We start from the raw sequence: 12997 nt of genomic DNA on the forward strand, positions 1-12997 counted from the left end.
TTTTCTAGCTCTCTTACTTTTTTAAAAAAACTTTCATATGTAGAATAAAACCCAATGGTGCTATCCAATATCTCTTATTTTTTGAAATCTGTTCTATTTTGTTTGGCAAGTGTGTGTAAATACTTTGATTTTGTAGAAGGTACAAAGATTACTTTCTCTGGGCTGGGTGATGCTCTACACCCACCTGAACCTCACTCAAGTGGCTGTGATGAGGGGAGGTTCAGCTGTGTCCTGCTTGGTTTTGAGGAATAAAACCCACTCCCTTGGGTGCCTCTGAGTTGTTTGGTATTTGAGGTTTTCTCCATGGGGCTCTGATTTTTCAGCATTACTCTTAGTACTTAAGTAACTTTTTTATGCATTTTCAATTCTGCTACCTTATTTTTTACATGTTAGTGAAACTTGGGCTGTTTGTTACAGTTCCCTAATCAAACTTTAAAATCTGTGTTTTTAATGAGTGGTACTGCCAGTCTTAGCTATTCAGGATGGCTGGATGATGAAAACATCTAACTTTCTGATTAAGGTATATACAAGTCAAAGCTGTGCTTCAGCATGGCGCAATTATATCCAAGTCTATAGTTTTCCCAGACAACAATAAACTTCTCTTAGTTTTTGAATGTACATATCAAGCAGAGAAAGTTGAGGCAACCAAAAACTAATCAGTGAAGGAAATAGCTTTAAAATTAATGATCAGCCTTGTACAGAGGGCTGTACACCATGGCAGATGATTGGAAGATGGAGGTTTAATGCAAGTGGAGGATCTGGTACTTGTGACCATCTTACAGTTTCTTTATTTTACCTGTTTTATGACCTGCTGCAAAATTTTTGAATTTGAGATGCTTCAGGTGGTCCTGACTTGGCATCTCATCTATCTATGGTGGCTGTGGTTGGGTGCATGACCTGGACTGCTGTCCTGGGCTGGTCAGGAGAGCCAGAACTATAAAAGATGAGATCGTATCATTCCTGAGAAATTCCAGAAAGAAAAGATGAAAACAGATGAAAGGCAGTTCAGGAAAGCTGAAAGGAAAGGAGCAGGACAGGCATTTTTTGATTGGATTTTTCTACCAAAATGTAGTGAAGGCTTCACAAGTTCATCAAATGGTGTTTTAAAATAAAATCTCTTCAGGCAAGAGAAGCAAATGGAGGGGATTCCTCTGTGATGGTAAATCAGGCTGGTGACAAGAGCCAGCAGGTCCCAGATCAGCTGGGCAGGAGCAGAATTTGCTTTTGGACCCCAACTTCAAGCACTGAGGCAAGTGTTCAAAAATACAGTTATGCTTCTGAGATTTGTGCCTTTGAAAATGCCCTTCCTAAATTTCAGTGCAACCTCCCTGCTCTTGGTAGATTATGAGACACTTTATAGTCTCCTTTGTTTACCTCCAGGTAAACATGGGGGAGAAACACCTTTCATTGCTGCAGATTACAGTGAAATGAGGCCATGGAATACTTGAGGCTTATAACCAGGATTTCTGACTGATAGTTCCAAGAGGTTCATTACAATAACAGGATATCATTATCAACTGATGAGGGATATCCAGGAACTGAGCTGCTTAATGGGGTCCTCCCCTACTCATGGCATCCCTGACTCACCTGCACCTGGGAGGCTGAATGGCTCTGGAAAACTTATGGCTGATGACTCTTACTAAGAAGGACAGATAGTAGCTGAAAAAGGTTGGATATTAAAGGCTTTATTTCATATAATTCAAGTTTTTGCTGTTCTGGGGATTTTTTTATTCTGTCTTGATAGGAGTTAACTCCCTCTAAAACATTAAATATGCATATAAACATTACTGAAATAAAGTTGTTATGTTTAGAAATTCCCTCTATCCCCCATTTTTTTCCAAGACTAAATGTTAGAGAATGTATAAACAATTTATTCAACAGTTTTATGTTATGGAAACATACCAAAGAGTTTTCAGCACCCAAACAGGCAAAGTTCCAAGCTAGAGAAGAAAAAACAGACACAAAGTAATTACTAATATTAAGATTTGCCTGTCAGACAGTGAATAAAGATACTAATATTGAACATGGATTTTCCTGTATCAAGTAGCTGCATTGCCTGTTGTATGGTAGGACATGGTGATCTCAACAGTCTTTCTAACCTCTATAAATCTATATAAACACATGAAAATCAAACACTATAAAAGAAAAGGCAAGAAAAACACACTATATTTTTACTAACACTTGGAGAATTCTAGATTAAAAGAAACAAATAAAATAAACATCTTCTTTAGTGTGCTGTTTCCTGAGAGAAATCTATAACCTGTTGACCCCCCAAAAAATCCTCAGAATCTTTTGGCTTTGTTTTGATGATTTCCCTGTACTAAGTCAATACTGAGAAAAGAACAATTAACTAGAGTTCTTGTTGAAGAAGTTCAAATTGATGGAGGAGACCTGAACAGCACAGCCCCAAACCTGCTCTTCATTTTCAAGAATGATGCCATTCCCACCACAGGTATAATTAAACCATGCTGCCAATAGGAGTTAATTCCAGATGTGAAGGACTGTCCTAACTATAAGAGATGAAAGATTACTGCAGAACCTCATGGGGTTTAAATTGAGGAAGTTTTAGTTGCAGGAAAATCTCTTGATGACTGGCATCCAGTAACATATGGTCTTGGAATTGTCAATAATAGGCATCTGAGCTCCCTTTTGGGAATATTCTGCAAAACTCCGTTTTGATGAGGAGCTCCAATTGTTGATGAGGAGAAGTGATTTGATTAAAGTGGTTGAAGTAATCTTCTGATAAAGAAATTTCTTATTAGATATGAGTCCTTTTGTGATTATTGTAAGAGCAACTATTATTTGGACTGATGGGGTTTGGTACTTTAGGGATTGCAGTGCTTGAACCCAGACCTGTATTGCAGTGAGGGTGGTAATCATCCAGCCACAGTGTGGATATTGTCCACTTTTCTGTCTCTATTCCTGCTTCTCCTGCTTCTCTCAAAGTGTCTCATTTCAATTACAATGCAAATTAAAATCTATTTCCATTTATGAAATGAATCTTTGTTTTCCAGCCAGTCTTAATCAAAACCCCAAGCCAGGCTCTGTTTCTGTACTTCTCTTTGGGGCTGAAGTCAGTTGTCTTTAAGGCAACTTGCAAAGAGCCCTCAAAGTGCTGGATAGTTCAAACACCATTTAAACTTGATGGAAGACCAGAGGGTTTGAAAGGCTTTAGTAGTTTTATCCAGTCCTTCTTTGGTTGAATTATGTGCCCTTGAATTACACATATTTGCCATAGACTGTCACTAAAAATAAAGATGTTTCTTGGATTTTCTCCAGAAATTTCACTCATTAGGAATACTAAGTTTCCTGTATATAACTCTGAGTTCTCTCTTCTGTCTTCCTATATGTTTACTCCTTGTCTGCAGTTTTGCCACTAATCAAGCTTATGTCAGCTGCTGACACCACAGCTTTTCCAGGTTTGAGGAGAGGAAGCAGTGTTGGTCTCCCTTCCCAGCACCACCATTTTGATGCACAGTTAAGTAAAGCTAAAACTAGAAATTATTTCAGAGAAGCACATTGGAAAGCAAGGCAAGGAGGTGGTGGCTCAGCCCCTCAGTTCCCTCCAGCCATGGAATGACAGTTTCAACAAGGAACTTAATCCCTGCTTAATCCAACCTTCCCAAGTTAAATATTTCTTTGATCTTCAAAGAGAAAAATATGTCATTTTCTCAAATGCTTTATGCCAGAGGAATATATTATCTGGAGATGAAGCCCCTGGTGTCAGGAGACTTCCATCACCTATTGTTGCATTTTCCATCTTCCTTCTGTGGCCAGCTTTTCTCATCCTCTTCCTTTTGTTAGTGTCCACCTGGAAGAAGCTGTTACAGCAGTTCAGATACATAGAAATCCTGGTGATTAATCCATGGCAAACAGTGGTGCTGAAGTTCTTCTGTGCTGTGCACTAGGCCAAAACCTAGAGGTACTCAGGGTGTTCCAAGGTAAGCCACACCAAGGGAGCTGTGGAAATGATGCTGTGTTGTTCACTAGCAGCTTATTTGGTCAGATTTATTTTCTTTTCCCCACCTTGCTGCATGATTATGGAAATCATGCTGATGGAACAGTAACACTGCATTCTGGTTGTGAGAGGTTGGGTTTGCTCCCAAAAGCTGAAGGGAAAAAACCTCCCTAACTGTTACTAGTTCTATTACATATCTAGAAATAAAAATAAGCAGGAACCAGAATAATATTCTGTCTTAGCTGGAGTCAAGCCTTTTAATTCTTGAAGAATAAATAATTAAAATGTCCATAATATGATGCATAATATGATCCATAAAATTTGGGGATTTGTTCATGAATAATCTACTCTCCAACATAGGCAGCTGCATTTTGTATTGAACTTTTCCTCTTATGATTGCACAGATGAAAATGAACCCTGTATTTACCATGTCTGGCTGAACCATCTTCATGTTCATGGCATTGATATGGTTTTGACCTCAGACTTCAGGCTGGAGTTTGTTATTTAGAGGCATATCAGTACAGTGACATGTATGTATATTTGACTTGCCTTGGTCACTCTGTGCTCTTTATTGATCAAAACTTCTGTATTGTGGGTGGTTAGTCTCCTAAGCTATATATTGTATTAATATCAGTGATAAGAGAGCATCCATTGGTGCTATTACTGATATACATCTTTAGCCCATTAAAATGCAAATTCTAAGGTGTGCAGCAGTAGAAATCTCTGCAACTTAAAGCATTGAAAAAGCTGGGTAATTATGACTCCAACTATTTTTCAGATAAGTGAGCAGTAAGTCATTATGTAACTCGTAGTGTGAATCCTTTTATTTCCCTTGTCCCCTGATTATTGAGCTGCAGATAATCTCATAAGGCAGTCTCAGTTTCCAGAATGAGAGCCCAAGGGTTTATTCATTATTCTAAATTTGCAAGCAAATAGAGCTACGAAAACCGACCCATAGTTCTTATTACTTGTCAAAAGCTACATAAATATAAGCAGCCCCAAGATATGTAATTTATATCAACAAGGCCAAAGATCAAGGATTTTCTTATCATGTAACAATCAGATGCCTCTTTAGTTTGCAGAGATGATTTGTGGGCAGTCCTGCTTCTGGTATCTTCTATTTCAAGGCTCAGGAAGTACTTAGAGATTTATGCCATTAAATATGACTCAAGGACAGATCTGGCCTCTTTGCCAGCACAATGCTGCCTTTAGAAGACAGATATTTCAGAAATTGCCTAAAACCCTTTCATACACAAGCACCCCATGGTCTCCCAGGAAATTCCTCCCCTGAGCACTTAACTCTGGTAAGCCATTACACCACTGCAAACATGCCAGCAAAAGAATATGTTTTTATCATAATACAGTCAGAAGTTTCCAGGATCATTTGTGCAATGGCATTTATATATGCTTGAGCCCGAACTTCAATTTTTATATGTGTGAATACTCAGCGGGAAAAGTGTGCTATAGATTTCACTCCATCTGAATTTACTTTCCCACTGGAGCATCTCTTGATCTGGTTGTCTGGTATTTTTATAGTTATTCCTGTTTGAACACAGATGGCCCCATTGTGTTGCAGTCTAAAGAATGAATGCAGTGGCCGTGATTAAATAAAAATACAGGAACAATTCAACCTTCTACTTCATACTTATGATCTTCCCCTTTAATATGACATTTATGATGACCATTTTTCTCATTTTCCCAGGTTTCAACTCTTTTGGCCAGGCAATTAACTGTGCATGTGTTAAGTCAGACATAAGCCCTTGGCAATATGGCAGAGTGTCTTTGTAATAAAGCAGGTCTCAGTATTTGCTCCAAACTGAAGAGAAAACTTTTCTTTGAGTTAAAGTTTAGTTAACTTTCCTCATGTCGATTTTTCTTTGACTCTATTTGAAGAGTCCACCTCCAGCTGGCTTTTGAGACACAACCAAGATCTTTGAAAGATCAGCAGCTACATTAAAGGAAGAACAGAGAGCAGTGCCAATACAGCAGGTTAAACAGGAAAGTCAATGTCAGGGGCTTTAATTACAAAAATGACACTGTATGGCTGCACTGATGTACTTTGTGATAGTTGTATGCAGCGCTGGAGAAAGGCAAACCAGATAACCTCTGCATAGGACGCAAACAGGGAGAGATTTATAAATGGTGCTTCTTGTTCCAGCTCCCGCTGCCTTTAGGGCACAGAAGGAAGCAGCCCTGAACCCCTTTTCAGTGGGGACTGAGGACCATCTATCATCAGTGTGGGTTTGGGGTCCTCTCCCACAAAAATATTCTCTGCCACTGGGACTCAGTGAGAGCTCGAAGGCAGCAGGCAAGTGCTCCTTGGCCACAAAACATTTGAACTCCTCTCAAAAGGCAAATTCAGTTCGACGGTCTTGGAAAAGGGACTTTTTAGCTCATTTCAGGGATGGGGGACTGGAGGGAAAAAAGAGTTTCTCTGTTAAAAAAAAAAAAATGTTCTGGTTTTGAGGAATTTTCTAAATGTAATTGGACAAGTGCACCTCTCTCAGCAACTGCTGCCAGAGACTTCACAAGCAGAGAACTGAGCACTTTTTGTACAAGATCCCCTTCCATGCACATAGCTGCTGGCCTGCCTGCAGGGCCCTGTGTCCTGGCCTTCCAGGGTACCTTATGTAATGGGGAGTTATATTTTTAAGCTATCAAGTAACAGACTAGAAGCCTGGGCTGCCAATTCTTTTGCAAATTAAAAAATAAAGGTGGGGGAAAAAGCCCATCCAGACCCCAATGCCACTTGTGCATGGGTTCCATAATTTGCAGGTGCCCATCACATGGAGCCTTTTCATGCATGAGTGTGTGGGCTGGTACCAGTTCAGGATCTGCCCCTCCACTGGTTTTGGGAGCATGTGACTTCCAGATTTGAAGTGCCTGGCTTGAATCCTGCTTTCTAAGATAAGCCTTTGGCATGGAGTTGTTCAGGGGTGTGGGTGGCATTTCTCTCCGTGTTAAGCTATAGTGGAAGGGAGACAAGATAATGCAGACAAAATTGGCTTTTTCTGCCCCTGGCCACTTCAGATCAATGAGAAGATCTATAGAAACCCTCAGCCTGGAGAAAATAAAGAAAAAACAAAGGTAAAAAAGAAAACCTTTCTCCTGAGTGATCGTTTAAATCCATCTGACAGCCTTGGAAATGGAATTTCACTTTCTCCTCCACAATTCCAGCCCAGATTTTTTACACTTACCTGCGAGCTTGTCTTCACTAGTTTTTCACATTCAGTTAATTGATTGATTGCTGCAAGATTGTTAGTTACCACAATGGCAAATCTGCCTGGGTGCTTCCCTAACATTTGTGACAGTGCTGTTGCCCTGAGCCATGTTCCCATGTTAACTCTGGAGAAGTATTTGAATAGAAAAACCTGCAGCACCTTTCTACCTGTTTGTCTGTGTCTGTGTAATATCCACAAACAATCTCTAGATGTAGCAAATATTTGGGCTAGATTTGTGGCAGAGGAAGTAAAGGTGACCTTTCAACCTATTAGGTTAGAAGGACCTATTAAATAAGGTTCTTGTAATTGCAGTAGCTGAGGTAAACCTTAGCAGGACTCAAGTACCATGTTAAAATACTGATTCCCACAGTGGAGATTGTTTGAGTGTATGCTGAATACAGCACAGGCACCAGACTGTGGAAGAGCATCTTTAAATTAAAACTATAAGTTTAACTATGTCTCAGCAGAAAGCAATTACCCAGGCTGAAATTTGACCCAGCCATCAGAATTAATACACCATTATTCTTGAAGAAAAGGCCTTTGGATATTTAGATTTCATAAGCAGATAGAGGACTGGGCTTATATCTCGGGAAAAAAAGACAAATAGTAAATAGGAATAGCTCTTGCAGTTGGCTTATTACAGAAAACTATTAAGATGTCATCCTTTCTATGGCTAGTGTCACATTTCCCATCACCTCTGTGGCACTTTACAGTGTGACTGCAGATGTGGTTAACACCTTTGTCCATATAGCTATGTTTACATACATAATACAAAGCATCTTGCCCATAAAACTTTTTTTTTCTCTTCTATAATTTGTTGTGCCTGCATACTGGCACATATTTTTATTCAATCTTTTACATATAAATGAGTTTTATTGAATAAATGTTGCCATTGTCTATTCTCCACACCATATTTTAGCTCTGTAACTTTAGTGAGTTTATGATTTGTCTTCGATTCTATTGCAGTAATAAGTTTGTTTATTGCCTTTTAAGTCTCTAGCACTGACACTGTGTAAAATTAAGGATGCTGTTAACTTTTTTATCATTTCAGAACGTTTTTAAAATTTCACATTTCCATAAAATTGGACAATCAGTGTCACAAATCAAACCCAAGATACCATGGCTAGGTAGGTCTGAGTTTGTGGCAAGTTGCTATATAGTTTTAGTGAGAGGATTGAAATATTGTATAAGCATTTTCATCTAGTTTTATTGTTTTTCCTTTTGTTTTACAAGTCTTTGTAAATCCAAGCTGAGAATCAGTTTGTGGCTGGCCATATCTGAAGATTTTCTGAGCAAACTCACTTATTTTCCTCTTGGAAGTCAGAGGATGTTTGTGTGTATATGAAACATTAATGCCAAGGCAGTGCGGATTTGTACAGGCTCATCAGTTCCTAGTATTGACAGAAACTAATTAAACAGCTCAGTCTCAGGGCTATTACATGCACAAATAATGTAACTATAACAAGAGAGGTCTGCAAACATTCAAACTAAAATGAAAAACCACAGGTCCTAATCCTCCTCTTCCTTAAATCAACAGGAAATTCGCCTTTTGGTGTGACAGGTTGTAGAGGTATCTGCAAACCAGCACCAGGTCTGAAAAGTGATGGGGATTACTCTGTTCCCTGGCTGGTAGAGCTCAGCATGGAGCTGGAGCAAACTGGGGTGGAATGAGCTAGGCAGAGCCCTTGTGTGCTGTTGGGGTCAATCCAATATCATGCTGGGGGTAAGGTCACATCAGAGAACACAAGCATTGTGCTACTTTCAAGTATCATATGCTGAAGGCTATTAGACTTCATAGCCCACTTTCAGGGCCTTTGTATCATCAAGGTTTAATATAAAATTAATGAAAATGTGATTTATCACATTTCCTAATGTAGAAAGGTTTGGGTTATTTTTTTTTTAATAGTGTCACAGTGACTAAAATTGTACTTGGATGTGCAAGCAAGGAATGTATTTGTGTTCTGTCTGTACCTCAAGTTTTAATGGGGAGACTTGTAATAGTCAAAATGTTAATTATTACAGGAAAATCCAGGACTAAGGCAAGTGAAAGACTTGCAAGCAGCCTTTTCAATAATGTAATGAACACACATTTTTCCTTTTTAATTTTTGATCTAGTAAATGAGTGAAGTGTCATCCCTTTGACTGCAGCAGTGGGAATACTTCTCAGCTTATAAAAACATCCTTGTGACTATTTGGCTCCATTTCATTTGTTCTCTTTTCAGTGCACAGAAATGCTCTCTCTGCTAAAAGTAGTTGTTGAACTCTTCTCGTGCTCTATAACCTTTCCTACAAATCTTTACATTATAGGGTCAAGAGAGATGACATCAGATAAAAAATGAATCACAGGCCCTACATTTTCATGTAATTCAGTGTGTTAAGGAAATAGAGGAATCTCCATGGGAGTGAAATAGCAAGTAAATACCAAATCATGGCAGGACTCCCACTGCCTCAAATGGTGTGAGAGCCTGACCATAACTCGGGCACCACTAAATTACTGCTGCTGTTCCAGGGAAGGTTAGTGAGGTTAGTTATAGCTAGCACAGTAATAGGGAGGAATTCAAGGGCAGGGGAGATGTTCCAGAGTGAGAGGAAATAGCAGAATGAGTGAGCCTTTCTCCCTTGGCCGGGGAGTGAACAAACAACACAAGGTTTGGGACCGGATTCTTGACTGCCACTGATGGAGATGAGAAAACAAATGAACTCCAGCAACAAGATGCAGGGGAATTTCTCCTTCTGCCTCCCCAGAGCATGAGAGAATCAGGACCTGAACTGCAGTAAGGGTGCCTTGTGTCTGCTTCCTGTGTGAACACTAATTTTGTCAAAGTAATATTGGGAATTTTTTGGCTTCTGAACTTTGTTTTGTTTTTTATATGCCTTACCTTTAAAAATAAGGGCACTACATTAAACACCTATTGGTTGGATTGAGGTCTTTAAAATGAAACAAAGTGCATTTAAAAGCTCTGCTTAAAAAAGGAAATATAGATGCTAATTTCCTCTTTTATATCACCCCTCTTGCTGAGAACTATCTGCATTTCTTCCAGTAGCACTTTAAGTGTCATGGCTAACATCTGACACGTGTTCCATTCTTCCTATCATGCAGTATTTCAAAACCAACAATAAAGTCTCTGCATAATGTATGGGCTGCTTTCCTAGGAGGAAAATTGCTATGCTTCAGGGACCAGGCTCTGCCTTGTGCTCAGGCATAGCCCTGCTCGCAAGCCCGAGCTGCTGCTCCCTGGTGAAGTGTTTCATATCTATAAATGTGGGGATGTTTTATGAGGTCCACACTCAGCCTGTGATCTAGACTGCTCCCTAGCTGCTTCTTTTGCTCTCTTTCCTAGAGATAAAGGTGTGTCTGAAGCCCTTGCAGGTAGATCCCAGTGGGCTGAGAGGTTGCTCATCTTGGCTAGCACTGACTACAGGGAACTCAGGGAAATATTTACTGAGAATTCTTTCCCTGGAAATCTGCTGGGAATATAATTAGGTAGCGAGTCCAGGGTGAGTTGCATGCTGCTACAGTCAGCCTAGTTTAACTAAATAGGTTATCTTAAGTGAGTGTAAGCCCAGTTTTGGCACTCATGCAGGAATGCAATGAAAGTGCAGTGACATGTAGGGTGTGGGGCTGCAGCAGCATCCCAAGGATTACTGCACTTGGCTGTATTGTAAGAGGGGAATGACATTGAAATTACTCATACAGAAATGACAGCTGCTGGGAGGATGCTTATTTGCAGTGTGGATGTAACCGTATTTTGGAGCTGGCAAATGATGTTAGGTCAAATACTCCAGGGGTCAGGCCTAATTAAGATGTTGGTATCAGATTCCAAATTAATTATACAGGGACAGTGAGCTCTGTATGGTTATGTGTGAGTTGTTGCATTCAGAGGTAATGCATATGGATTCCTGCAGTGGAGGGAGACATGATCCATGATGCAAGTGCTGTGCTGGAGTCAGAGCAACCACCCAGCCTTAGCCGAGCAGCAAGGAGGCCAAGCAGCCTTGGTCACTCAGAGCTACAAAAGCCAATTGAACAGTGACTTATTTTTTGGGAAACAGTGGTGTGGCAGAGGAAATTCCACAATCTGTCAGCTGCCAAAATAATTTGCTCTGGGAATTGTATCTGTGCATTGAGGGCACTCTGCAGCCACCCTGCTGATCATCCCCAGAGAACAAGTGGCCACTGCATCCCAGCAGCACCAAAACCACCACAGATTATTGAAACATCTTCTAGGAGTCCTTCCTCCAGCTTACAGCAGATACTTATACTGTGGTAATGCTACTCCTGTTGTACAATTCCACTACTTTATGTTGAGCCACAACCCAATTTTTCTGAGAAGCAGCATTTAATAGTTATTTTTGCTCCCATGAACACCTGTGGCCAGTTACACTGAACCCATGAGTAGGTCTCAACTGGCATTGTTTAAAACAAGGGGCAGATAGTCCATATAGAAATTAAAAGTGTCGCCAAGGATGTAAAAGGCTGCTACAGAAATGATTGGTATATTTTTTTTACTCTTGTGTCAAGAGGAAACAGGTTCATACTGAAGGAGAGCCAGATTGGACATTAGGGAACAGCTTTTCTAATGTTGAAGATAAGAAAAGGTGGGAATAATGTGAAAACAAGACATCACCCTCCCCATGCAGTACATTTTAAAAAGCTTCAAAACCAGGTTAGACAAACATCTGGACTATAACCCTGTGACAGCCATGGAAACAGTCTTTCTATTGCAACTCTTCCTCCTGGTCTGTGGCTTTCCCTGCTGCACTTTTACAAGCCCTATGTTCTTATATAAATTTCTAATAGCTCATCTTTGTAAATAACTAACAAGGGTTTAAAAAGGCAATTGTGGAAGGGTCTTGCCTACAGACTGTGGTACAGAACGAGGACTTCTGAAACTGCTATTGTACAAGGGACTGTTCAAATCCCAATGATATCTCATTTAAGCCAACAAATTTCTCCTCAGGCCGGCCAAATTTTGGAGTTTCTGAATAACTTATTTGAACTGTCTCTGCTTCAGAGTTTCCTGGAAGAGTAGACAGCTATGTACAAATGGAGAGCAGGACACTCTGTCCTGGTTTCACAGAGGCAGCCCAAGTCACTGAGTGTGCTGTCCCTCTTGGTTTTCATCAGGGCATTAGAATGACCCAGTTTCCCCCTGCTTTGCTATTATTGTCCCTTGCTTATAGGAACTGGTGATATATAAAATCATCATTCTTTGAAGAATGTCAGCTGCTAAGACTTCAGGACAGGTAGTGGAAATTGCTGATAGAGAAAAGCATCCAAAAAGCATGGTTTCTGGACTGTGATGTGGGTTCCTGTGGATAGGCTGCTTGGCTCATGTCCATGACATGTTGCACTGCTTTCCAGGAGAAATAGTGAGTGAACAGGCAAAGGGTCTGGGGAGGTGGCAGCCAAAATATAGACATGGATAACAACAGAGGTTGTCATCATTACATCTTCAGATCTCATCCAATACAACAAAAAAACCCTGACACTAACACTGCATAATAAATGCAGTATAATCAGATGCTATTACAATCTAGGTCTGCTTGAAATTCAAATGCTTTGGACTGAAGTTCACTTTATATATGCCTCTAGATAAAGTTAATGTGTTCCCTACTTCCCTTTCCCCCTTTCTCCTGTATCTTAATGAGTAACAGGCTTAATCACTCCAGTATCAAGATAGCCTTTTTACAGCCATGCAAATGTTCTTTGGTGTATAATTTGTACATGTTTCAATCATCTATTATCATTGTTCTTTCTAAATGAGAAAATGCAAATGTTGCACCAAGGGCCCCATCTTCACAGCTTACCAAATGT

General features: G+C 40.0%; 1 long non-coding RNA gene across 1 annotated transcript; it reads left to right on the top strand.

Moving 5' to 3' along the window:
* Window positions 1-300: 300 nt before the first annotated feature.
* On the top strand, window positions 301-1703 carry LOC148182955 (uncharacterized). The gene is made up of 3 exons (XR_015774054.1): window positions 301-520; window positions 1124-1249; window positions 1381-1703. It is a non-coding gene; the product is annotated as an uncharacterized LOC148182955 (long non-coding RNA).
* Window positions 1704-12997: the final 11294 nt, after the last annotated feature.

The sequence above is a fragment of the Pseudopodoces humilis genome, chromosome 17 (genome assembly GCF_049639895.1).
Source record: "Pseudopodoces humilis isolate 2021_Gansu_Grassland_sample_001 chromosome 17, ASM4963989v1, whole genome shotgun sequence".
In the NCBI taxonomy this organism is placed as follows: Eukaryota; Metazoa; Chordata; class Aves; order Passeriformes; family Paridae; genus Pseudopodoces; species Pseudopodoces humilis.